Source organism: Chionomys nivalis, chromosome X (assembly GCF_950005125.1).
Source record: "Chionomys nivalis chromosome X, mChiNiv1.1, whole genome shotgun sequence".
Taxonomy (NCBI): domain Eukaryota; kingdom Metazoa; phylum Chordata; class Mammalia; order Rodentia; family Cricetidae; genus Chionomys; species Chionomys nivalis.
Genome location: NC_080112.1, coordinates 17,022,651 through 17,050,153, shown reverse-complemented (window position 1 = coordinate 17,050,153; position 27,503 = coordinate 17,022,651). Strand labels below are relative to the sequence as shown.

The 27,503-nt window shown below is 41.2% G+C and overlaps 1 pseudogene; it reads left to right on the top strand.

Moving 5' to 3' along the window:
• Positions 1 to 27,503, top strand: part of LOC130867504 (transmembrane 9 superfamily member 2-like) — a 103,325-nt pseudogene that overhangs the window by 34,881 nt on the left and 40,941 nt on the right.

Genomic DNA, 27,503 nt, shown 5'->3' with positions numbered 1-27,503 from the left:
TGCTTATCACCTGAACCTCTTGGTTCCGTGTTTGATGATGATTTCTGTAGAGACAGCTGGATGGTTATTTAGGAATTTAGAGAAGGGAGGGTGTATTAGCACGGGAGGATTAAATGAAAAATGAGACCACTGTTTTCCTTAGACTGGAGTAGAGGGGGCTGAACCTGTTGTCCTTTGGAACTTGAGAGAACACGGTCCTGTCTGAGTTACCGTGTAAGGAGGATTGTCTTGAGCCGTGGGGATGAACGGTTTCAGATGTGACAGGTGAATCCAGTGAGGAATTCCCTCGAGCTTGGCAGCTGTGGGAGTTAGAAGAATTACTCTGAGGGGACCCTGCCATTTAGGGGAAAGGGGTGAGGGACGTTGACCTGGAGGTGAGAATAAAACCTTATCTCCTATTTTAACTGGCGGTGGACATGTGTTAGCACATGGTTGAGGTAGTGAGTGATCTGTGAAGTCCCACAGCAGTGAACGTAGGTGGAAAAGGAGGGGAGTGAGCAGGTGATCAGGAAGGGGAGAGGTTCCCGATGGGAGGCCAGGGGTTAAAACCGGCCGCCCATACATGAGTTTGAAGGGTGAAATGAAAAGAGGGCCCTTTGGGAGAGCCCGAAGCCTGAGAAGGGCCAGAGGCAGAAGCCTTACCCAGTTGAGGTGAAGTTCTTGTGACATCTTAACGAGGGCATCCTTTAAAGAGTGGTTAGTCCGTTCTACCTTACTTGAAGACTGAGGGTGGTATGGTATATGAAAATTCCAGGGGATTCCAAGTGCCCTAGACAGATTTTGAGAAATCTGGGAAGTAAACTCTGGGCTGTTATCTGACTGAAGAGAAGTTGGAAGTTCAAACCAGGGAACAATTTCTCAGAGAAGAATATCAGAAACTGTCTGGGTTCTCTTGTTAGAGATGGGGAAGACTTCAACCCACCCAGACATTGTATCCACCAACACCAGGAGATATTTAATTTTCTTGACTGTGGGCATATGAGTAAAATCCAGCTGCCAGTCAGTTCCCGGAATGGAGCCCCTGACTTGGTGAGTAGGGAAAGGAAAGCTACGATATCTGGTCCTGGGATCTGACTTTTGGCAGATCTGACAGGAGGCAGTGGTAGCTTTTAGGAACCTGATATCCTCAGGTGTGGGTTTGATATACGTCCTGACAAAATGAAGTAGAGCTTTTTCATTGGGTTGAAAGAGCTGGTGTAGGTAGGACAGGATCTGTTGGGTGTCAGGAGGTGTCTGCGAGGCTGTGGGCTGTGCTGTAAGGACTCCCTGAGGTAGCTGAGGCAGACCTGGGCTCTGGAGTGCTGCTGTCTTAGCCGCTCTGTCAGCTTGATTATTTCCCTTGGAGACAATAGAGCTGTCAGACTGATGAGACTGGCAGTGAATAATTCCTATAGCTTTAGGGAGATGGGAAGCTTTTAGTAAGTCCATGATATGCTCTGAGTTTGTAATAGAGCCTCCCTTCATCGTGAGAATCCCACACTCCTTCCAGATGGCCACATGAGACAGCAGGATATGAAACGCATATTTAGAATCTGTGTAGACATTTAAAGATTGTCCCTTGGCTAACTGAAAGGCACAGGTGAGAGCTATCAGCTCAGCCTGCTGGTTAGTAGTATGAGCAGGGAGTGCCTTTGCCTCAACTATCTCCATGTCTGATACTATGGCATAACCTGCTCTGTGAGTCCCATCACATAGAAAGGAGCTGCCATCCATGTACCAGGTATGAGTAGCCTGGGACAGGCTGCCCTCCTGTATATGTGAGGGGTGAGGCAGTAGGTCCTCTAGGACCTCAACGCGGGAATGGGATGGGGAATCATTAACATTAGGTTGAGGTAGAAGATTTGAAATATTAAAGGGTGGGCAGCACTGAAATGTGAGACTGGCATCTTCCACCAGTGCTACCTGAAGGGAAAGAACTCGAGAAGGGGGTAGGGTCTGTAGGCCTTTGTAAGTTAAGAGGTTGGACAGGTTATGATGAGAGAAGACTGCAGTGGGTGCTCCGAAGGTTAGTTTCTTTGACTCACGAATAAGAAGTTCAGTGGCCGCCAAAGCACATATGCAGGGTGCCCAGCCCTGAGTGGTGAGATCCATTTTCTTTGACAGGTAAGCTACAGGTGTGAAGGAGGGTCCCAATTAATGACCTAGGACTCTCAGAGCGTAGCCCTCCTTTTCTGCTACGTAGAGAGAAAAGGGGCGGATTAAATCTGGAAGATGGAGAGCTGGGGCTTGGGCAAGGACCTGCTGGAGTCTCCAGAAGGGTTTTGTGATAGGGTGAAGAAGGGGCTCATGCAGAGAGCCGAGAGCTGCTTCGTATAGAGGGCGGGCAAGGAGGGAGAAGGAGGGGATCCAGGAATGCAGGAAATCAGCCACTCCCAGGAATGATAAAACCTCTTCTTTGGTGGAAGGAACTGTAAGAGATTGAATTAGTTTTTTCCTGTCCAGAGTGATGGCCTTTTGGGTTGGGGTTATGTTTAATCCCAAATACGTTACTTGAGTGGTGGACAATTGAGCATTAGAGGGTGAGACTCTGTAGCCCTTTTTGGATAAGAAATTTAATAAGGCAGCAGTATCAGTCCTGCTAGTCTCCAAAGATGGGCTACACAGCAGGATGTCATCAACATAGAGTACCAGTTTTGATTTAAGGAGGGACAGTGAGAGCAGATCAGAGGCCAGAGCCTGGCCAAAGAGGTGTGGGCTGTCCCGGAATCCCTGAGGGAGGATGGTCCAGATTAGTTGTGTGGAGAAATTAGTATCAGGATCTGTCCAGGTGAGGGCAAAGATGTTTTGAGATTGAGGGCTGAGGGGAATAGAGAAAAAGGCATCCTTGAGGTCTAAAACTGAGAAGTGGGAGGTTCCTGAAGGAATGTTGGACAGAAGGGTGAGGGGATTAGGGACGACTGGGTGAAGAGGAACAACAGCAGAATTAATGAGTCGGAGGTCCTGAATCAAACGATAAGTTCCGTTAGATTTTTTAACAGCCAGTATAGGGGTGTTAAAGGGAGAAGAGGTGGGGCGGAGCAGCTCCTTCCTTAGAAGGTCAGAAATTATGGGTTTTAGTCCTCTGAGGCTTTGGGAAAAGAGGGGGTTTTGAGCTTGAGTAATATACTTGGTGGGATTTTTTAACTGAATAACGATGGGGGAGTGGTGTTTAGCGATGGCGGGATTATGGGTGTCCCACACGAGAGGGTCCACTTGGGAGGCTGGAAGAGGAAAGGGCATGTTAGTGTCAGAAGATTGTGGGGCCAGGAGAAGAAGCAGCTGCATCACCGACGAATCTGGATTAAGGCGTGAGGCTGAAGAGCTTCCAACAGCTGTCCCAGGGGAGAAGACGGGGGAACTGTTTTTGAAGGCTTAGCGCCCATGGCTAGAACCATGAAAATATCCACAGAAGTCACCCGAAGATGCCACGAACATAGCTGCTCTGGACACAGGTATCCGAGTGACCAGAGGGCCATGTTATGGGCTCACTGACCTGATCCTAGTCTCCGACGGGAGACGGGGGTCCCAAACAGGAGGGGACAGTTAAGCCTGAAGGCCGCCCTTTGCAGCTGAGGCGCTTGCACCGTAACAAGCCCGTACATAAAGAGGACAGAGAAAGAGCAGAAAGGAGAGGAGGAAAGAGAACCAGAAGCACCAAACTTCCGGGCGCAGATAAAAACAGGTCTAGCCGAGGGTGGAAGGCCGGGGGGGGGGGGCGGTTAGCAACCGTACCCAGGACACGCCAGAGGAAGCTGGGAGCTTGGCCGGCCTCCTCCGGGTGAGAGGGGATGGTTAGCCAACCCAGGTAAACTCACGAATCAGCCGCTGATGGTTGGATAGGGCCGCGTTGAGGTAAGTGGAGCATGTGGAGTGGTCACAGGTTCTCAGTTCTGACCTTGTCCCTGGGAGGCCCCGAGCTTTGGGAGGCACCAAAACCCGGAGCCAAGGCCTCAGGTGAGGGCACCGGGGCAAACAGGTCCCCGAGCAGACGGCACCAAAATGTTATTATTTCTGCGGGGTTGGAAAGGAAACACGAGACACACGGGGTCCCACGTGGGTAAACTTTAATGGGATTGGGTAACAGATAAGGGATGGAAGTGAAGAGACGGAAGGGAAAAAAAGGGGGAGGCGGGTTGAGATGCCCCGCTTTTAAGGGGGCTCTAGGTGTCTGGGAGAAAATGTCCTGCGCATGCGTGGCTTTCCATTGTGCTGCTGAGATTTGTGGTCCACTGAGAGGCTGTATTCTCTGTGCATGTGTGGCCTTGTCTCCAAAAGAACAGCAATGGTAACATGAATATTTAAAATATATAAAATGCCCTGGCTTCTCTTTAGATTGTACAAAGATTTTGACTTTTAAAATACATACAAGATTTCTATGTATCTTATTTTCTACTTAAATCATCTTATACTCATAATACTTGAAAGAAAATTCTAATTATTTTCATCTGCTATTTTTTGTGAATATATGGGGAGGAGTTGGCACTTTAAATTTGCTTTTGATCAGAACTAATATTTATGGTTTCTGAATATACAGAGTTAGAATTAATATGGACTTGAAATGGCTGTTTTTCTTATTTTTGTGTAATTTGAAATTTAACCCACAAGACATTATGAGGTTTTCTTTTTTTTAAATTGCCATTTCTCATGTTAAGAAAAGTGAAGAGCTGTAAAAAGAGCCTTTAAGTAATACATTTAGCAATTACATACTCTAATGAGAAATTTATAGTGTGGTACATAGTTCATAAATTCTAGGTCATAGTTTTATTCACAGCAGAATGAAAAAAGAAAAAAGGGAAAAAGAAATATGAACAAGACTGCTCCCAAGTACGGTGGAGATAGAAATGCAGGAGAGCACAAGTAGAGGCAGAGACAGCAACATCTGGGAGAGTCCAGCATGGACAGAACCAGACTGAGCTGTCCCATGTGGGGAGAGGGGAGAGGGGCAAAGGAGAGAAGAGTGAGGGGAACCAGGTGCAGCAGCCAGGAAGCCCAAAGGTACAAAGAGAGTGGGTAACCAAAATGGGTGGATTATGTAGGGAAGAGCAGCCCAGCTCCTGGGCTTGAGAGTTCAGCAGGAGGGCTCTGTAACAGGTAAGGATTGAAGGATGCAGGGAGAACCTGGCAGCCAGTGTCTGCTTTGATATGTTAAATGGGCACCTCAGCCATTTGCCCCAGGTTTGAAACCTAACAGCAGTCTTGCTAACAATGCAGAGGCTACATGAATTATAAAGACTGATTTCTTGCCATTTTAAAACATCTTACTCAAACCTCTTTCATAGCTTTGACTTCTGCCAAGATCCTTTGAGGAAAACCCCCTCTGAGACTCTTGGAAGAATCCTATCTGGAGGATACATTCATTTGAAAAGTAAAATTTTGTGATTTGAGTTTGGTGAAAATTGAACTTAAATATGGGTAAGATCACATTTATGTCGCTTGATATGGAATGCTTATTAAAACTCTTATTTTAAAAATATTCTTGTCTAGGGTTATTGATAACACACAAGTCAGATGGTGTTATGACATGGAAGATAGAAACCACTATTGCATATTAGTATTCCCAATAGGATGTTTTTAATAGTCCAAGTGACCAATTGAAAAGCCCTTGCTGGATCAATGTAAGTATTACCATCTTAAAATGGGAGTACAAGAATGTCGCCTCATTTATGCTTTACTTTATATTTTACTCATTTGGAAAACATTAATGGGAAATTCAAAATGTCATTATTTTTTACCACTGAGTAGTACTCTAATGTGTATATGTTCCACATTTTCTTTATCCATTCTTCCATTGGGGGGCATGTAGGTTGTTTCCAGATTCTGGCAATTACAAATAATCCTGCTATGAACATAGTTGAACAAATGCTTTTGTAGTATGATAGGGCATCTCTTGAATATATTTCCAAGAGTGGTATTGCTGGGTCCTGGGGTAGGTTGATCCCGAATTTCCTGAGAAACCGCCACACTGATTTCCAAAGTGGTTGCACAAGTTTGCATTCCCACCAGCAATGGATGAGTGTTCCCCTTATGCCACATCCTCTCCAGCATAGGTTATCACTGGTGTTTTTGATTTTAGCCATTCTGACAGGTGTAAGATGGTATCTCAAAGTTGTTTTTGATTTGCATTTCCCTGATTGCTAAGGAGGTTGAACATGACCTTAAGTGTCTTTTGGCCATTCGAACTTCGTCAGCTGAGAATTTTCTTTTCAGTTCAGTACCTCAATTTTAATGGGGCTAATTAGAATTTTCATGTCCAGTTTCTTGAGTTCTTTATGTATTTTGGCGATCAGACCTTTGTCTGATGCGGGGTTGGTGAAGATCTTCTCCCATTCAGTAGGAAGCCTTTTTGTCTTAATGACAGTGTCCTTTGCTTTACAGAAGCTTCTCAGTTTCAGGAGGTCCCATTTATTCACTGTTGCTCTTGATGTCTGTGCTACAAGGTCCAGTTGAAGAGCAGAAGGAGGGAAAAGATGAGCAAGGAAGTCTGGACTGCGAGGGGTTGGTCCACCCATTGAGACACTGTGCCTGTTCTAATGGGAACTCACCAAATCCAGCGGGACCAGGACTGAATGAGCATGCGATCAAACCGGACTCTGTGAATGTGGCTGAAAATGGGGGCTGACTGAGAAGCCATTGATAAAGGCACTGGGACTTGTTTCTACTGCATGTACTGGCTTTTTGGGACCCTAGTCTATTTGTCTATTTGGATGCAAAGCTTCCTAGGACTGGATGGGGTGGGGGTGGCTTGGACTTCCCACAGGGCAGGGTTCCCTTCCCTCTCTTAAGGAGGGAGGGGGAGGGAAGAGGGGGAGTGGGGGAGTGGGAGGAGAATGGGAGGAGGAGAAGAAGTTTAAATTTTTTTGAATGGAAAAATAAAAATAATAAAATAAAAAAGAAAACATTAATGGAACACCATCTAGGTTATGTGCTATGTGTTTGGGGATACAAGATTAAATGTACTTTGTCTCTGACTTTTTAAATTTATAGTCTTAAGTAGAGAAAATAGGCTAGTAAAGAAATCAATGCAGCAGCATGCTATATATAGGGAACTGGGGTCAGTGCAGGCAGGCAAATGGAAGGGTAAACATTTGTAGTCAAGAAATTAATGTGATCCAAAATTTGGAAGTGTGAAATAGCATACTGTAATTGGGAGACTGTGAATAGCTGAGGATGAGTCTGTGGTGTAAGCTTAAGATTTATAGCTACCGAAATAAATAAAAAGGAGTTAAGCAGAAGCCCGTCATGAGCTATGGAAAATATGATTGAATATCAGTTACTGTGTAATCTTAGTGTTGCTGCTTATGTCACATACAGTGATTAATTCTTGAACAGTTAAGCTGCTCCTGCCTAGAACTGAAGTTTTAGAGATGAGGAAGCTGAATCTCAGATAAGACATATAGTTTGACTAGGATCATAACAGCTGGGAAATGGCAGGGTGTTGATAGAGGTTTCTGTTCCGCCCAGTCTCGCAGTCCTTTAATCCCAAAGAAACACACAGAGGTCTACATTGACTATAAACTGGTTGACCTATTAGCTCAGGCTTCTTATTAACTCTTACATCTTAAATTAACCCATACTTCTTGTTTGTGTTAGCCATGTGGCTTGGTACCTTTTATAAGTGAGGCGTTCTTATCTTGCATTCTCTGCCTCTGGGTGACAACTGTAGACTGACCTTTCCTCTTCCCAGAATTCACCTGTTCTTGTCGCCCCGCCTAGACTTCCTGCCTGGCTACTGGCCAAACAGTGTTTTATTAAACCAATACAGGTGGCAAATCTTTACAGGGTACAAGACCATTTTCCCACAGCAGCAGAGGTCATACCTTAACTCAGGCCTTTTATCTTTTTTATTATTTTTTAACCTGACAAAATAAAATATAATATGATAAATTAAAAACCATCACATTGAGGCTGGACAAAGCAACCCAACAGAAGGAAAAGAGTCCCAAGGCACAAGAATCAGAGATCTACTCATTAACATTCTCATATATATGCAGAGCACCTGATGAAGCCCCAATGTAGGCCTTTTGCTTGCTGCTTCAGTCTCTGACTTCATATGAATCTTACTTAGCTGATTCAGACGACTCTGTTCTCCTGGTATCCTCCATTCCTTCTGATGTTTAAATTCTTTCTACCTCCTTCTGTATGGGGGTTCCCTGAGCTCTGAGGGGGGGATTTGAAAGAAGCATCCTGTTTAGAGCTGTGTGTTCCAAAGGCTCTCTGAGTAATGTCTGCCCTTTATGAGTAACGCCTGCCTGTGGTTCTCTGTATTTGTTCTCAAATGCCACAGAAGCTTCTCTGATGATGTCTGAGCAAGGCATTGATCCATGAATATAATAGAATAGCATTAGGAGTCATTTTATTGACACTTTTTAGAGCAGTAGTATATGGTTTTATTCTAGGTCTCTGGGCTGTCTAACTCTGGTGTTTGGTATGGGTTCCATCTCGTGCAGTTGGGCCCTTAAGTCAAATCAGGCAGTGGTTGACTACTTCCATAAGTTCTGTGCCACCATTGTCCTCACATATCTTGCAGGCAGGACAGATTGTAGGCCAAAGATTTTGTGACTGGGTTGGTGCCTATGTTTCTTTTTTGGTAGCCTGTAGAGTACTGAGATCCCATGCTTTTTGAAATGTGTTTATGGTATGGCTCTCAAACTATTTTTCTTTCCTTTCCTTTCCTTTCCTTTCCTTTCCTTTCCTTCCCTTCCCTTCCCTTCCCTTCCCTTCCCTTCCCTTCCCTTCCCTTCCCTTCCTTCCTTCCTTCCTTCCTTCCTTCCTTCCTTCCTTCCTTTCTTTCTTTCTTTCTTTCTTTCTTTCTTTCTTTCTTTCTTTCTTTCCAAGAGAGAATCTCATGTAGCCCCAGTTGGTCTTGCTTCTACCCCTAAGTACTGGAATTACAGGTGCACACATGTGACAGCTTTTAATATCTTTTGTGTTAAAACTTCGAACAATGTTTAGGGATAAAGGTGAAATACGAGGGGAGTATAGACCAACCCTTAGTTTCTGGCTTGGATGTCCAGTTGCTAGTACTCTTATTTCTTTTTGGTATGAAGGGTAGTTTATAGAAACTCTCAGTCATTAATATACTACTCTGGGGACTTTTGCTACATCTGACAAAACTTATATTATTTCCCTAGTTTTTTACTTTTTTGTTTTGTTTGTGAGACAGGTTGAACTGGAAGTTACTATGTAGCCCAGGCTAGCCTTGAGCTCATGGGGAGTCTCCAGTATCAGTCTCTTGAGTGCTAGGATTGCAGGTGTGTGTCACATGAATGACTTTTGTCTGCTTTTTAAAAATTCACTTTTAAATTCAGATTTATTTAGAAAGTAAATTACAATACCTTGTAATTTTCAGATTTAATGTACCCTCCCCAACACACACATACACACACACAACACACACACACACATACAAGCAGGCATGAATGCATGGACATGCACACTCACACACACAGTGAATGATTGACTTTTCTTGAGATGGGGTCTCATGTCACTCTCTGGGCTGTCACAAATTCACTGTGACTCTATGATGACAATGAATTCTTTATCCTCTTGCCTTCACCCCCTAACTGCTAGTTTGCCCTATCACTCCCAAATTTTAAATTATTTTATGTGTCTCTGTGTGTGTATGCTTGTTTCCCTTTATATTTTGAGTTTAATTTTTTTATTTTATTTTTATTTTTTGGTTTTTCGAGACAGGGTTTCTCTGTAGCTTTGGAGCCTGTCCTAGAACTCCCTTTGTAGACCAGGCTGGCCTTGAACTCACAGAGATTCGCCTGCCTCTGCCTCCCGAGTGCTGGAATTAAAGGCATGCACCACCACCGCCCGGCTATATTTTGAGTTTTAATGAAATATATGTATGTAAATATGACTTACATAATCATAAACACTTTTGTATACCTAATTTTTCCTTAAATAATAATTTTTGAATTTTATTTTTTTCTTTTTTTAGATTTATTTATTATGTATACTGTATTCTGCTTGCAAGCATGCCTGCAGGCCAGAAGAGGACACCAGATCTCATTACAGATGGTTGTGAGTCAACATGTGGTTGCTGGGAATTGAACTCAGGACCTATGGAAGACAGTCAGTGCTCTCAACCTCTGAGCCATCTCTCCAGCCCCAAATTTTAATTTTTTAATTAAAATATTTTCCATACAATGTATTTTGATTATATTTTCCCTTCTCGTCATTCATTCCAGATCCTTCCCATCTCCTGTGCCCATCCTACTTTATGTTCTCCCCCCACCAAATGCTGGCTTTAAAAGGATACTTAAAATTTAAGGGTAAGAATTATGAGACAACAGAATTCGAGAATTATTGAGACTCTTAAAATCAAAGTGACAAAACAGTTGTTTGAGAGGGGGGTGTTCATGCTTTTAAATTTATAAACACATTACATTGTCTTGCAACTATTCTACCATGATTTGATTTTAATCAAAACATATGAAACTTGATCAAAGCCAAACACAATTTAAGGAAGTACTTGAGTTTAACAATTTAAAAATGAGATTCTTTTTCATTTTTAAAAGGTATATTAAAAACAGTAGAGCAGAGTAGCAAGCTAGAAAGGGACCTAAGTACTCATGGGAATGTATATTTATTATAAAGGCAATATATCACATCAACAAAGAAAGTTTGATAAATGGTATTTCTACAAAGAAAGTCTTGGAAAAATTCTGTAGGGTGTCTCCATCAAAACCTTGTCCTCACCAGGTGTGGTTGCACACACCTTTAATCCCAGTACTTGGGGAGCTGAGGAAGGTGGATCTTTGTGAGTTGGTGGCCAGATTGGTCTACAAAGAGAGTTTCAGGACAGTTAGAGCTGTTACACAAAGAAATCCTGTCTCGACAAACCAAACCAAACCAAACAAAAACAAAATTAAAAAACCACTCCCCCCAAAATTATTGTACTCAAATGGAGTTTAAGCAAATGGACCTGAATTTGTTTGTTTGTTTTTTTGTTTGTTTGTTTGAAACAGGGTCTCATGCATCCCGGACAGTCCTTCAACTCACTGAGTAGTCAGCCAGGACTTCGAACTTATCTTCCTGCCTCTCCCCAAAAGATTACAGATGTGTATCGCCATATCAGGTTTATATAGTGCTTGGGCTCAAACCAGGTGCTTTGTGCATACTAGCCAAGTGCTCTACAACTGAACTGCATCCACAACCCAAGGATAATAATTTTCAAACCCCCAGTCATGACCTATTGTTTTTACACAAACTATTATGGAATGTGAACACTCTCCACCCTATCCCCCATACACAAAACAGATAAAAATGTTATATAATTTTAAAAATCATAATGGTTTAATTTCAGAAAACAAAGACTTAATATTGCCTACTATCATTCTTCAGCACGTAAACTTCAAAGTAGTATATCTTTGGATTATACTGTGCTAGAATGTTTGATTAACAACTGTACTGTTTGAGGGTCTGAGACGTGACTCAGTAAAGTACGTGCCTAGCATGCACAAAGCCCTGGCTTTGATGTCCACACTGCATAAACTAGGTATTGTGACATATACCTGTAATTCTAGCAACTGAGAGTCTAGCCTGGGCTACATGAGATCCTGTATTGAAAAAAAGTGTGTGGTTTGAGTTGCTGACTTGAGTTTCATAAAAAAAGAAAACCTATTAAAAGGATTGTGGCTTGAAATTAGTATGGAATTACCAACAATTTCTGAAACAGCCTTAAACATATGCTTGATATTTTGTACTATACGTTTATATGATGTGACATTCTTAGTATTGATTATAAAAATCAAAATATTGATGAATGCTGAAAACACTGAAGTTATTATTTTCTACAGTGTCAATACTGAGCCAGGATTTTAATTCACTCTAGAAAAATAATTAAGTACATCTATCCCATTAGTATTAAAAATTTCTTTCCCCTTTAATACATGCTAAAATTATATGTTACCAAAAGATTATTTTCTTAATGATTTATCAGTAAATGTTTAATCTGCATATCTATTTCATACCTAATATACTCAAGGTTACGTAAAATTTTCTTGGATGACAGACTGCCTGCTAGGCTTACCATGCTACCAGTGTCTGCTTACTCTTGGACATGTAACTTTCCTCTCTGGGTCTCATACATCATGCCTATCAAAAGAGAATAACACTATTTAATTCATAAGAATGCTGAGCTAATTCATTTAAAAAGTAAAGTGATTATAAAAATACCTAGAATGGAAGGGGGAAATCATACAGTACTACATATCAAATAAATGAAAATCAAGAAACAATAAAAAAAAAATTTCTTGGATGAGAAAACACGGGTCAAATGGCTGGAGAAAGTGGGGCAAGGGAAATGGCCCAGCAGGTAAAAGCAATTATTGTGTAAGCCTTATGGTCTAAGTTGGTAACTCTCGAACCCATGTAGAAGCTGAACAAAGTGGCACATGTCTGTAATCTTTGCATTTGTATAGTAAGATGGGAGGCAGAAACAGGGAATGTCCCAGGGGCTTTTGTACATCTAGCTCACAAACTATACCATCGCTATACGCAGTGTAGCAATAAGAAAGACTCTTCTTCAAAACCAGGTGGAAAACAAAGGAAGAATTAAAAGGAGAAAGAGAAGAAGGAAGGAAACAAGAAAGAAAGAAGAGAAAAGTTAAAAATCAAAACAACACAGGTCAAAGACTAGAACCAGTTTCCAAAAACTGGCATGGGCATGCTCTCGTGCTTACACACTCAGACATACCATATACAGCTGCAAAAATAAATACAGTTTTAAAAGAGTGGATAAAGTTTAATAAGCCCTGTCCTTATCATGTCTGGTGCTTATAGTTCCAACACACTGGAAAATGAGGCAGGGGAATTACTATGAGTTTGAGGCTAGCCCTGGTTACTGGCTTCATTAAGGTTCCTATTGCTGTGATGAAACACACCAAGACCAAAAGCAAGTTGAGGAGGAAAGAGGAGAAAAGGAGAGGAAAGGGTTTATTTGATTCACACTTCCTATTACTGTTCATCACTGAAGAAAGTCAGGACAGGAACTCAAACAGGACAGGAACCTGGAGGCAGGAGCTGATGCTGAGGCCGTGGAGGAGTGCTGTTTACTAGCTTGCTTCCAAGGCTTGCTCAGCCCGCTGTTTTTTGTTTATTTGTTTGGTTTGGTTTGGTTTTTGGTTTTCCAGGATAGTTTCTTTGTGTAGCTATTGCTGTCTTGGAATTCGCTTTGTAGACCAGCCTGGCCTCAAACTCAGAAAGATCGGTCTGCCTGTCTGTCTCTGCCTCCCAAGTGCTGGGATTAAAAGCATGCACCACTTGGCTTGAGCCTGCTTTCTTATAGATACTAAGACTATCATCCACAATGTGCTGGGCTCTGCCTCATGAGTACTAATTAAGAAAATGTCCTATAGCTGGATCTTATGGAGGCATTTTCTCAATTGAGGTTCCTTCCTTTCAGATGACTCTGGCTTGTGTCAAGTTGACATAAAAGTAGCCAGGACAGCTTTATAGTGAGTCTCAGGTTGGCCTGGGCTACATGCAGAGTGAGATCTGTGAGATATTGTCTTAAAAACACAATAAGCAGCTCTACTAATATTATATCATTGTTACCTCATTTTTACTTGAATGTATCTGTAGAGACCCTATGTCCAAATAAAAGTCAGATTCATGGGTATTGGGAGTTTGAACTTGAGCATATCCTTTAAGGAGGCATATATTTTTAGGGGACATATCCAACCCTGAATAACTTATTGCAAAACTACCTGCTAATCCCCATGAGAAAAATGTTTATTCACTCTTCCTAAAGCATTATTACCATAAACCTTTCAGCTAGTACAGTGAAATATTGCCCATTTTCTTCTAAAATCTGTGGAAAAATGCTTATTTGTTTTTCCTAAAGCATTCTTACCATATTTACATATTACATATTTACATATTACAGTGAAATATTACCTATTTTCTTCCAGTCTCTCTCTCTCTGCCCCCCCCTCTGTGAATGTATTGTATAGCGATCAGAGACTGATATCAGATGGATATGTTTTCCTCATTTGCTCTCCACCTAATGTTTGAGACAGGATTTATCACTGAATCTGCCCCTTGCCGATTAATTATACTAACTGGTCCGTATGTCCCGGAGACCAACTTCGACAAGGATGCCGCAACTTACCAGGGTAGGGGCATGGGGATTAGAAAAATAAGTAAGGAGAACAAAGACATGAGTGAAAATAATAAAAAGAAACATAGTTTAATTTCCATTTGCTTAAATACCCCGACCCCCAAAGATAGGGGTAAGACTAAAAACTGCATTCACATGATATAAGGAATGAAGAGACCAGGTGAGGGATTACAGGCTACATTCTTAGTTAAACATTCTGTTGCCAGAACAAGACAAGTAATGCTCCACCCTAGACCAAAATATTCTGTAGGCAAACTTCTCTCTGAGTAGAATCCATAGTTACCTTCCTAAAGAGTAGGAACCTAATTGAATCCTTAGACTTTTATTTGAGGGAGAAACAGACCTACTTCTTAATACCTGAAATATCAGGGCTGGATATTAGCCACACCTGTTGACAATAGCCTTGAGAAAGTACAACTCTCTAAATCAAGAGGGAATGGAGCCTTGATCTTTGTTTGAGGTAGAAACAGATCTACTTCTTAATACCTGAAATACCAGTTTTGGATATTAGCCATACCTGTTATTTGAACTGTTGATAATAACCTTGAAGGAACAGAAGTCCCAACTCTCTGACCTTTAGTCAAAATTGACAGCTTGTATGAGCTTACAGAGGCGGAGGTGGCAAGCACGGGGCCTGCACAGGTCCGCAGTGGATGGGCACAGTTCTGGGCAGGTCCTCTCCCTTATAAAGGGCTAATGAAAATATATTTGCATTTGTTTTTCTTGAGAGGACAGCTTTAGTATCAGTAGAGTCTATTAGGTGAGTGGAAGAATCTGCTAATGATTAGAGCTCTCTTAACAGTTGAATAAGAAAGCTTAAGAATTATTGAGAATTCTATCCCTGGAAATATGTAGGAAGAGCCTGGAGGCCCACTTTTAAACACACTGAACAATTAGAGATCTAACATTGTACCTTGAGCCCAGAGAGATTTTCATTGATCTCCATTTGATATACCCAGAAGTTGGGTGGGTAGATTTTAGGAACCTCTAGTCACTTTCCATACTGGCTATAGTAATTTAGCTACCATTAGTAGTGTATATTAGTAACAACTTTCATTACTTAAGCTTGGTGCTTTATACATAGTAGGCTGTCACATATCTGGGTGCTTACAAATATGATTTATTCTTCATGTATTTAATATCTTAGCCCTACAGTTAAATTTACAAGCTATTGAAAACAGGTGAGTCAAAAGAAGAAAAAAGCCATTCTCTGGTAGAATTTATTTTGTTTCTCTTCAGGTGAAAGGAATGTTCTTTTTTTAAAAAAGATTTTATTTATTCCCTATGTATACAGTATTCTGCCTGCATGTCTGCCTGCAGGCCAGAAGAGGGCACAAGATCTCATTACAGATCATTGTGAACCACCACATGACTGCTGGGAATTGAACCCATGGCCTTGCACTTGCTAGCGCTCTACCACTGAGCTAAATCTCCAGCCCCTGAAAGTAGCTTTTTTGTGTGTGGGGGGGGTGTTTGAGTCAGGGTTTCTCTATGTAGCTTTGGAGCCTGTTCTGGAACTTGCTTTATAGACCATGCTGACCTCAAACTCACAGAGATACCACCTGCCTCTGCCTCCTGAGTGCTGATATTAAAGGTGTATGCCACCATGCCCAGCAGGAGTGTTCTTTTTTTACATTATTATTATTATTATTATTAAAAATTTCCACCTCCTCCCCACCTCCCATTTCTCTCCCCAATCCCCCCACTTCCCCTCCCCCTCCCTCTCCAGTCCAAAGAGCAGTCAGGGTTCCCTGCCCTGTGGGAAGTCCAAGGTCCTCCTCCCTCCATCCAGGTCTAGGAAGGTGAGCATCCAAACAGACTAGGCTCCCACAAAGCCAGTACATGCAGTAGAATCAAAACCCAGTGCCATTGTCCTTGGCTTCTCAGTCAGCACTCATTGCCCGCCACATTCAGAGAGTCCGGTTTGATCACATGCTCCATCAGTCCCAGTCCAGCTGGCCTTGGTGAGCTCCCATTAGATCAGCCCCAACGTCTCAGTGGGTGGGTGCACCCCTCACGGTCCTGACTTCCTTGCTCTTGTTCTCCCTCCTTCTGCTCCTCATTTGGACCTTGGGAACTCAGTTCAGTGCTCCAATGTGGGTCTCTGTCTCTATCTCCATCCATCGCCAGATGAAGGTTCCCTCTGGATGGAACTCCTCAGCCAGGAATGTTCTTAAGTATAGTTTTAGGTAGTATATAGAGTCCCATTTGTTGGGTACATTTAGTATTCATTAGTGTAACTCCAATATTCCAAGTCAAGAGGGGGAGGCCAGTGGATAGTGAGTTTAAAAAGTGCTCTAAATAAGGAATGTAATGGAAAGTTTCCCCCTTTCTTTTTTATTAGCTATAAACATACAGATGAAAATCACCTAACTTGCAATGAACCCCCTTTAGAAATTACTGAAGAAGATACAAATAATTTTAACATGGTCTACACATATTCTGTGAAATCTCAGGCAAGTATTCCAAGCTCTCATCTTGCTTTTTATAGACTAGACACATAAATAGTATGTATTTATCTTAAAGCTGAAGTTTTCGTCACTCTAAAGTTGTAGGAATGAGATTAGAGAATGCATAAGGCCGTGGTTCCTTCTTGAATTAGTCTAGCTGTCTGTCTCTCTCACTCCCCACCCCCATCCTCCCCTTCTACCTCTCTTCTTCCTCCTCCTCTTCCTGCTTTCCCCTTCTCCCTCCAGTGTCTGCTGTATCCCATCTGTCCTTGAATTTCTGATCCTCTTGCCCTTACCTCTTAAGTGCTCTGATTATAGCTGTGCACCACCATGTCTTGTTCACATCTCATTCATTTAATTCTTCTTTTCAGAATATGTAAAAGAGCAGATAATTTTATGGGGTTGGTATGTTTATATACATATATGTACACACACATATATCAAGCTTCCTAATGAATATTCCCGCTGATGTTCCCATTTTTTTTGTAAACTGCTTGCTTTTATATTATTTTATTTATTTTTGTTTAATATTTTTGGGGTACGGAAATATAGTTTTATCCCTATATGAAGTTTATCAAACCTACTTTGAAGTTACTACTTTAGGATTATTTCTGTGAGCATGAGTCAAACTTGAGGTGGCACATGTGACTAGTGCCTGTTCCCTTGGTGGAGGTATGGACCTCCACATGGGTCCTGTCTCTTTGGCTTCCACATATTTTTTCCTGCTTCTCTTAGTATAGGAAATTTCCTCACACCCTGTGACATGAATTGATTCTAGAATCTGTAACTGGGTGAACTACAGTGCGGCATCCTGCTTTGAACCATGGAAGTCTTACATGTGCCTCTGGTGTAGAGACATTCAGGAGATGGGATGGGGGCACAGGTAGAATCTTGACATGAGAATGACACAGGGGCACAAATGGAAAACTAAATTCTGTACACACATTGAACCACGTAATGGAGGTCAGTGCCATGTAGAAACTACATGCTCCTAACCACCTGAGTTACAACCTCTGTACCTGGGACTGTTTCCCCTGCCACCCTAAGGCAGCCAGCCACCTACAAACTGCTGTCTAGACTTAGGGGTTTATGAACTGTGAGTGAGATTGTGAGTTTGAGCCCCTGATCAGGCAATTATTGGCCACAGAGAAGTTCAGATGTGGCATGATAATCTTTAGTTTTTCGAGTTTTGTTTGTCCGTGTTTTGGACACGGATGGGAGAAGTATTGAGAGAGAATTTCGCTTTGTAGGATGGACTGACCTGGAACTCATTCTGCAGCACAGTCTGACCTCAGACTTATGGTGATTCCTGCTTTAACCTCCTAAGTGTTGGAGTTACCAGTATAAGCCATCATGCCTAGATCTTATTTTGCCTTTTATTTAAGAATCTTTGTGAATGTATTTTAATGTCTTCAGAGAATGATACATGTTCTCAAGTAATACAAAACCAGTTTATAATACATTTTATTCAAAAGGAAAGACCGAATCAATTATATTAGCATTTGAGTAAATACTGCTTTGCTTTTATGACTAATATTTCAATTCTGATTATGAACTCATTGCCTTCATTTTTACTTTTATGAATTAGGAATATTGAGTTTATTATGAACTATTGAACACTGGTCTAAAATCCATGTATTCCTAATGCTCTTATAAATCGTTTTACAGTATTGAAAAGCCTGAGGCAGAACAATCATGAGACGGAAGCTAACCTGAGCTACATAGTGAAAGCCTATTTAAAAACAGAAGCAAATATTATACTTCATGTACTCTCAGTTAACCCACTAGGCCCATTTAGTGTGGGAAAGTAAATTAAGTTTGGGTAGTGGAGAATGAATTTGTTAAAAATATGTCGTATGCACGCAGTGACCTCCCAAACAACTATAAACCCAACCAAGCAAAAATAACCCTTACTGTTTTTGACTTTTTTGAGACAGAGTTTCTCTGTGTAACAGTTCTCGCTGACCTGGAACTGGCTCTGTAGACCAGGCTGGCCTTAAACTCACTGAGATCCGCCTGCCTCTGCCTCCTGAGTGCTGGGATTAAAGGTGTGCCACCACTGCCTGGCCCTGCTTTCTTTCTTAAAATTTTTAGTGAAAATAGGTTCTTCTCTCACCCAATATATCCTGGCCACGGTTTCCTTTCATTTTACTCCTTCCAGGCCCCCTCTGCCAGATTCGCTCCCCCTTTGTTTCTTCTTCAGAAAGGAGCAGGCCTGCCTCCCAGAGAAAATGGCCAGATAGGACACAACAAGATCCAATAAGACAAGGCAAAGCTGTCATACTGAGGCCGGACCTAATAGCAGGAAAAGAGTCCTAAAGGAGACAAAAGAGTCAGAGACAACCCTACTTCCACTCTTAGGAGTCCCACAGAAACACCAAGCTAATATATATATATATACATACATACATATACAGACCTATACAGGCCTCTCGCTGTTTTTTTCCACCTCCGTGAGCCAATGCAAGCCCCATTGTTTTCGTACTCCCAAACAAAGATCTTTCTGCTTCATTGTAATGATAAACGTTTCTGTTGTGGATTCTAGTTAAATAAGCTCCCCTTGTGAGCTAGCCTGAGACCATCTACATTTATGCACTGCATGCTTTGTTTGCTTGTGGAGTGTGGAGTGTGAAACTCGGGGCACAATTTGTAACACCGAGCTATACTTTTAGCCTCATGACCTTGTTTCATTGGGAAGAGCAGTTTGCATTTTCAGACAGCATAAGCCAATAGCGAATTATGAATCACAAGTTTTGGGGTCTGGCTTGCCCAACTAATGTTAGACTCTGAGGAAATTCATTTTCTCCTTGCCTGGGACACCAGTTTCCTTCGAATAAAATGAGGGAGATACACTAGATCAGGGAGTTTCCAGTCTCAGAGTGATGGGCCTTTAATAACAAATGTTTTAGAACTCTCCCTTTACTATTCTGTGTTGTGACTAATAGGAAAAAAATCTGTCTGTGTATGCAATTTTAACAAATACCAGTGTAACATCCTAAAGATAACATAAAGGGGAGATAGTAGTAACTTTAAAAAATAATATACCCTTTGTGTATTTTATCCATTTTATTTGCTTGCGTCTATGTGGATAGTCATTGTAAGTGTGATAATGGGAAGACAAGAAAATCGCAAATTGTTGGCCCAAATACTGCTGTTTTTCAAATGATGCTATGACTTCTTGAAATTTCAGTCAGTTTTCTTAACATGCCAAGACAAGTACGGTACAACTTTCTCCTAATTTAATAAGACAGTTACCTAGTTACCTTCTTGAGCGGGAATATTTATTACATATTAAAATCATATAAAATACTTGATGAAGCAAAGTTGAACTCAGAGGGTAGGCAATCACAAGCCGTTTTTCACGTACGTGACTTTTGAAAGGTGTGAGGCACAGCACAATTCTCCTGGGTTTTCTTTTGTGTCATCTCCCTGTGCCCTGCAGGACACCTGGCTTCTGAAAGCCGGTAGCAGACGCATGTTTTCATTATGCCCTGTAGGGGGTGCTGCTCCTCCTGTTGAGAACCACTGGGCTAGCGATCGAATTCCCGACAAAATTGAGTCTCTGCATAATTTCTATTGACGATGACACATCACGGGGTACTATATTATGGATAAAGAAGTCTTTGTTTCCCCCCTCGTTGCTGTGTCACTGTTACCAACATTAAAAACCGATTTGTCATATATATATATATATATATATATATATATATATATATATATATATATATTTTTTTTTTTTTTTTTTTTTTTTGGTTTTTCGAGACAGGGTTTCTCTGTGGTTTTGGAGCCTGTCCTGGAACTAGCTCTTGTAGACCAGGCTGGTCTCGAACTCACAGAGATCCGCCTGCCTCTGCCTCCCAAGTGCTGGGATTAAAGGCGTGCGCCACCACCGCCCGGCCTTGTCATATATTATTTTATGAGAATTGCTACTTTACAAAAAGATTTTGATACTTTGGGATAGAAAAACCAAGAATAATTCATTAATTTTAAGTAGTTAAGAATAAGGTTCTTTCTTACTTCGTTATCTTTTTATATTTGTCATTGTTCTCAAGTGCCTTAGATTTTTTAAATAGTTATTGGGGGGGTGGGGGTGGGGATGACTAATTCACGTTATTACCTATTATTTCCAGCAGATGGCAGTGTTTGGTACAAAAAGATGTTTAAACACTTAGCTGATTTTTTTTTTTCCTCCAGATTTTGTTTTTATTTTTGTGTTTGAGATGGGGTCTCATGTAGTGCGGGCTGCCTTGAACTCAACTATGTAGCTGTGGATAACATGAACTTGTAAGAAGCAAAGTTGTTGAGTTATAGTAAAAGAAGTTGTCTTTTATTTTAACTTAAATAATATTGATAACAGCTGTAATATTTGCAGGTGCTGTCTATTGGAAAGTATAAGGAAATTCTTTACCTTTATTCTCATATCTCTGATTTGTCTTTCTGAAAGCATAACCTTTGTTTTTTCTAATTTATCCTTCCAAAACAATATTTGCATCTGCCATATAGGTATATAACTTTCTGGGGGGCAGGGAATGAGATTTGAAAACTTAAAAGACGATTATTATGTGTTCCTGGTGTGTGTGTTTTGGTTAGGGCACTGCTTTGTGGGGTCTATGCTCTCCGTTCCCTGTCCCTTGGCTCTGGAAATCAAACTCACGTGGCCTGCTCATGCAGCAAGTACCTGCTGGGCAGGAGAGCATAATTTTGCCATATGTACTTCCCACCTTTTTAAAGTCAGTTCTGTCTTGGACATGTCACTTGTCAATGCATTTCCTTCTTTCTAATGCCAGTGCAGATCACTACCATCTATCCTTATCCTGAAGAGCCTTTTGGTTGTGGGGATTAAATTTCCCAAATATTACAGGGACTCATTATGTAAAATTTTATGTACTTTTGCAAGCGTTATAAGGACTTCCAGTGGAAATGGAAATATGTCAGGATAAAAGGGTAAAGGGAGTGTCTGATGGGTTTGAGACTACACAAAAAATAATAGCAGAAAGATGCTGTCTTGTTGGACAGCAACAATTTTCTTTCTAGGTCTTTCCTTGACCTTTTCCTTTTTGTTTTTGAGACAGAGTATTTCTGTGTGCCCTGGAACTCACTCAGCATACCATGCTGGCATTGAACTCACAGAGATCCACCTGCTTTTGCCTCCTCTTTTTTGTAATGAATTCAACATTACTGAGTGAAAGGAAGCTTAAGATATAATAGTAACTATTATGATTCCACGAAACTGGAAGGATAGGGGCAAAGGCCCATGCAGAATAGGCTTCTATATGCTTCTGAGTAATAAATCACAAATGGTCAGATAAAGTTCAGTCTTTTGATTTTATGTTTTCATTTTAGGAAAGCAAAATGACCAAGTGGTCTTCTGAATGGGATTATGATTTAGAGTCCGCAACCGAGATCAACATTCAGTGGACTGGGTAAGCACTTTGTAAAATAAAGACAAAGTAACTGCAGGATAGCAAGCATAAATGGTGAATTTTTCTCGGATCTTTGAGGTGAGGGTGGCCACAGGGGATTGAGCCTGGGATCTTGTATATACAAGGCAAGTTCTCTACTACTTAGTTGGATCCTCCTACTATAAATATCCTTTTTCTATTATTGTTTTGAGACAGTTTCATGTATCCCAGGTTTGCCTTGAAGTTGCTGTATAGCTCAGGATGGTTTTAAACTTTGATTCCTCCTTCCTGTTTCCCTCCAGGGGTAGTATATTTATTTTTAAGTTAAGGTATTTTGTCACTAGGATGATACTGAGTGGCATTTCCTTTGGGATAGATTCCCTCTCATTCCCTTCTTCTACCTCCTAACATATCTGGTGAAAAGAAATATATTTTACATATACTAATTAATGCTTATGCTGAAGAGAAAGGAAGCTGTGATGCCTTAGATTCTGTGTCTTCACATAGACGACATGGGAGGTGGTTGGCAGAACATAATTGAGGAAGTAGGCTTTATGCAATGGATGAAAACCAAACTTGGCCGTAGTGACACACACTAGTAATCCCAGAACGTGGAGGACAGAAGCAGGAGGATAGACCAGACAACTTGTAAGACATAGGCAGGAGGGAGTGAAACAGCAAACAAAATGCGAGGGTCTGTTTGTCTGTGGACTCAGATGGTGTGAGCAAGCCAAGAATAAGGAAATGTAAGTAACTGGGTAGAGGAAGGTAGGAATGTCATGAAAACTTGAGAGAGAGAAGGGGGGGGTGGGATGTAATCATGCACATTCCCAACTTCCCCTTTTTCTACCAGAGCCACCCTGACCTGTCCCAATCGTTCTTCTGTACTCTCTTTGTTGTGCTAATAACCTCCTGAGCACAATTCGTGGTGATTGTTGGAATGTCGACTGTCTGATCTTGTTGACTTGACCTGGAACAGTGAGATTTTTTGGTACAATGGCTATGTTATATCCCAAAGACAGTTTTCATAGCACTCATCCCTATCTTTTGGCTCTTATATTTTTTCCATTTCTCTTCTGTGGTGCTCCCTTGCAGACAACGGATGATATAAATATCCCATTTATGGCTGGCCACTCAATAGATGCTTATTCTCAGCATTTTGACTAGCGATGAGTCTATCAATTGCTGACCACCGGAGACAGAAGCTTCTATGGTCATGTCTGAGAGCAGCACTAATCTACGGGTATAAACAGAAATATTTAGAAGGCTTGTTTAACAGCATGACATTTAAATTTCAGCCCTCCGTGGCCATTATGAGCTTTTGACCAGCTGTTTAGTACCAGGCTTAAATTCCTTCCTGTAGAACAGGCTTCAAATCTAATCCCCAAACAACTGGTTTCTCTAATAACTTTCATGCCACTGTCTTAGTCATGGGCACATCTTGCCTGGCATGTCAATAGTGGAGCATGCAGAGTTGGCTATGGGTATGTTCGAGACTTTTCTCTGCTAGAAGCCTGCCTGGCACTTTTGGCACAATGAAATCTAACCAGTAGAGAAGAAGTTTTCGGGTCAGTTCAACGTGACAGACTAACAGATTTCAAATTGGCAGGTTCTACAAACTGGAGGATTGTATTGAAATAATGTCTGGCAGTGAGAGTCTGTTTATTCGACAGGATTTTCTTTTAGTTCCTGTTATCCCGAGTGCCACTACCGTTTCCAAGTGGTTAATGAAGCAGAAAGGTTTCTGCTTAAATGAATCCTCCATTATAGTATCTTCCAAGTAAAAGATCTTGATTTTCAATTATGTAGTTTGACCCTTTTGAAGGCTCCTGAAAAAATCTGGCCAGGAAGGGGCAGTTTCAGTTTTAGGAACTGAAGGATGGACATACTGAGTGCACATTGATTGGGGTTGCTAGGAAGAGCTGGCAATGCGAGGAGGAAAAGCTAACAGATTAGGAGGTCATGCAGAGAGGAAATGAGGGTACATATTTAGAATTTGTTCCGTCATTCCCATTTCTTAGAGTAAAGCAACTGAGGCCAGGAGAAAGCTGTAAAAGCAAACTGGAAGTCAGGAAAGGGGTCACGCTGTGCTAGAATATTTGTGAGGTGTTGATTTTTCTTCTGTCCCCACTGCCTTTAAAATGACACTAGCGTCTTACCCGAGTGTGGTTGCACACACTCAGATCCTAGCATAGATGCAGTTGGGTCATGGTTCTGAGGTCAGCCTGAGCTAAAAAAGCAAGATACTCCCTGTCACAGGAGGAATTGACTGTGGGAGAGAGAGAATGAATATGGTCTTATTTTTATTCATGTTCTTCCTCTTCCTCTACCATACAGGAAATTTCTAGAGAAGTCTTTCATTTAGAAAGCACCCTATGTTGATCAGACCCAGAAGTTCCCTTGGAAAAAAGATTTATTTATTATTTTTCATTTTTAAACACATATGCGCACGCACACACAGAGACAGAGATACATAGAGAGAGACTGAGGCACAGACATAGAGAGATGCAGACAGAGAAACAGAGAAAGGGACACACAGAGATAGAGACAGACACAGAGATTTCCTATTTTTTCAAAGACAGTATCTCTTAGACTAGGTGATCCTTGAACTTGTAATCTTGCTTCTACCCCCAGATGCTGGGGTTACAAGTATGTATATGCATACCTATCTTATTCTTCTGAGATAGTGTCTCATTCTGTAGGGTAAACTGGTCTCGAAAGTTTCAACCCTCCTGCATACTGGAATTATAGGCCTGCATCACTGCTCCTGGCTTATATATTTTATTTTACATCTACACGTAGTAATTGCATTTATTACAGGGACAGTGTGACATTTCAGTGCATGCTCATTGGGGCAATTGGAATACCTATTCATATACATGTTACTTTGTTTTCTGGTTTTAAAATATACAATAATTGGTGTGAGCTATATGTGTTTTACTGTTACTCCTTTTGGTGTCTCAGGAAGATAGTTCCAGCCTTTTCATTAACCAGTAAGTTTTTAATCGTGTAGATCTGGCTGAGATTGCAAAAGCAATTGGTTTTGATTTTAGGATTTAAAAGAAAGAGGTTTAGTCTTATAAACAGTAATAGTTAATAGATAAGGCATCCTTGGAGATTTTGCTCTGACTCTCACAAATATAAAAGTCTTAGTCTATTGACTAAGAGGTCAGTAATCCTATGACTCCTGGACTTTATCCCACAGTGTCATGATCCAAAATTAAGTTTGTGATATTGATTTTACCTTTGGCATAGATTTTTAATTATTCATTATTTCTGCCACAATTGTTGCAAGAGATGGAGCCAGCTCAAATCCCAGCAGGGATGAGGGAGAGGCTCATGAAGCTCTGCTGTTGGTACTGGCAGCTGCTGGGGGAGGCGGAGTCAGTTTGCTTTAGAGATGTGGTACCCAAGACGCTGCCCATGCTCTAGTCAGTACATAGATAGGCAACATCAAGTGGACTCGGTGGGATTACAGAAAAGGAACACATGAAGCTGGGAAGGAAAGGTGCTGGGCTCCGGAGATATAGGGGGAAGCTGGAAGGAAGTGAATGTGGGAGACTTGATCAAAACACTTCAATTAAAATTCTTAAACAAAAACAAACCATTTATCATGCGTGCATGCGAATATCTGCTGTGGCAAATTGTTTGTATTCTGTCAATCATGTTTCAAATAAACGCTGATTGGCCAGGTAAAAAATATAGGCAAAAAAAAAAAAAAAATAACAGACAAAAAGTAAAAATGATGTAATAAAAACAAAAAAAATTCTGGGAAGGAAAAAGTTGATTTCTCCCACTCCTGCCCAGATCACCAAAACAACAGAATGTGATTTGCCCCACTTAAAAAAGGTACTGAGCCACATGACTAACATAGATCAAAAAAATGGGTTAATCAAGATATGAAAATTAGCCAATGAGAGGCTAAAGCTAATGGACCAATCAGTTTATAACTTATAGAGACCTATGTGTGATTTTCTTTGGGGCTAAACAGTTGTGGGTTACCGGGCAGGACAAAAACAACAACAAGCAGGCCCCCAAACAGTTATGGGGAACCGGGCGGGACAGAAAACCACAAACAAACAGGTCCCCGTTCATGTTACAAGTATCAGTGGACAATTTGTGAGATTCAGTTCTTTGATGGGGAACATCAGCCAATCACATTCTGTTTTGGGCGTGTTCCCCTTGGGCCACAGAAAACATATAAACATCCACGTGCGTTTGTCTCCTCCTCTTTGTTTTCCTGCGCTCTTGAATCGCTGGAACCCTGGTTTTGTAAGTTCCCCTTCTTCCCTTTATTAAAGTTTAATATTTTATATTAGAGCTAGTCTGGTTAATTCTAACTGCCGATCGATCATGCTCTTTCAGTTCTTTGTTTCAGTATGTGGGTTATGGGGATCTAATTTGGGTCTTAAGGCTTCTCAGCAAGTGTCTTTACTCACTGAGGTATCTTAATGACCTGACTTTTTTTTTTTTTTTTAAATTCTGAAGTGAAGTGTGGTAACTCATGCTTATACACCTAGCACTTCACCAACATGCCCAGGCTGGCCTCAAACTTATGATTCTCTGTCTCAGCCTCCTAAATGTTAGAACCACAGGAGTGTACAAATATGTCTGTCCTGGATGTATTTAGTCTGTGGTCTGAATTTAACCTTAGAAAATGGATAGATTGAGTAATAATTTTGGATGTCTTTCTTTTATAGCTCACATATTTTCTATTTAATGTTCAATTAAGCATTTTGAAATCAATTGTGATTACTGTTAAGTCTCTCACAAGACTGGGCCTGCCAACATCCTGTCACAGGCAGGGAAGGGCTCATGAGCAGACCCCCCTCCCCCAGACACACACAGGATCCATAGGAGAGTAAGGGTAGCTCATGAAACCCTGCCCTTCCCTGGTTGCTGGGGAGGGAGAGACATTTTCTTCAGTGTGTAGCCAATGGTATGGAGACCATACTCCCAAGTCTCCTTATCCTTTACCCAGGATCCTATAAGCAACCATAATGAAATTCACGAATGAATGAATGAATAAATAAACAAAAGCAGAAGAGAAACTAGGTAGGAAGAGGTGGGTGACCAGTGAGAGCAGAAGGGAAGCAGTACAGTGTAATGGGGGAACACGCTAAAATTGCATTACATGTATGTGAAATAAATTTAAAATTCAGCTTCTCAAAAAAACCCACAAAACAAATAAATCAAAATTAAAAAAGAAATTTAACATTTTTCTTAAGTTGCTTTTCTATTGCTGTGAAGATACACCATGACCAAAGCAACTTATTAAAAAAAGCATTTAATTGGGGACTTGCTTTACAGTTTCAGAGGCTAGTCCAGAGGTGGACAGACAGGCATGGTACTGGATCAGTCAGTAGTGAACAGCTTAGATCTTATCAGCAAGAAGGAGGCAGATAGGGAGAAACTGGAGCTGGCATGGGCTTTTAAAACTTCAAAACCCACCCCCAGTGACATACCTCCTCTAATAAGGTCACACCTCCTAATCCATCCACCAACTAAGTATCCAAATATATGTGCCTTCAAGGGCTGTTC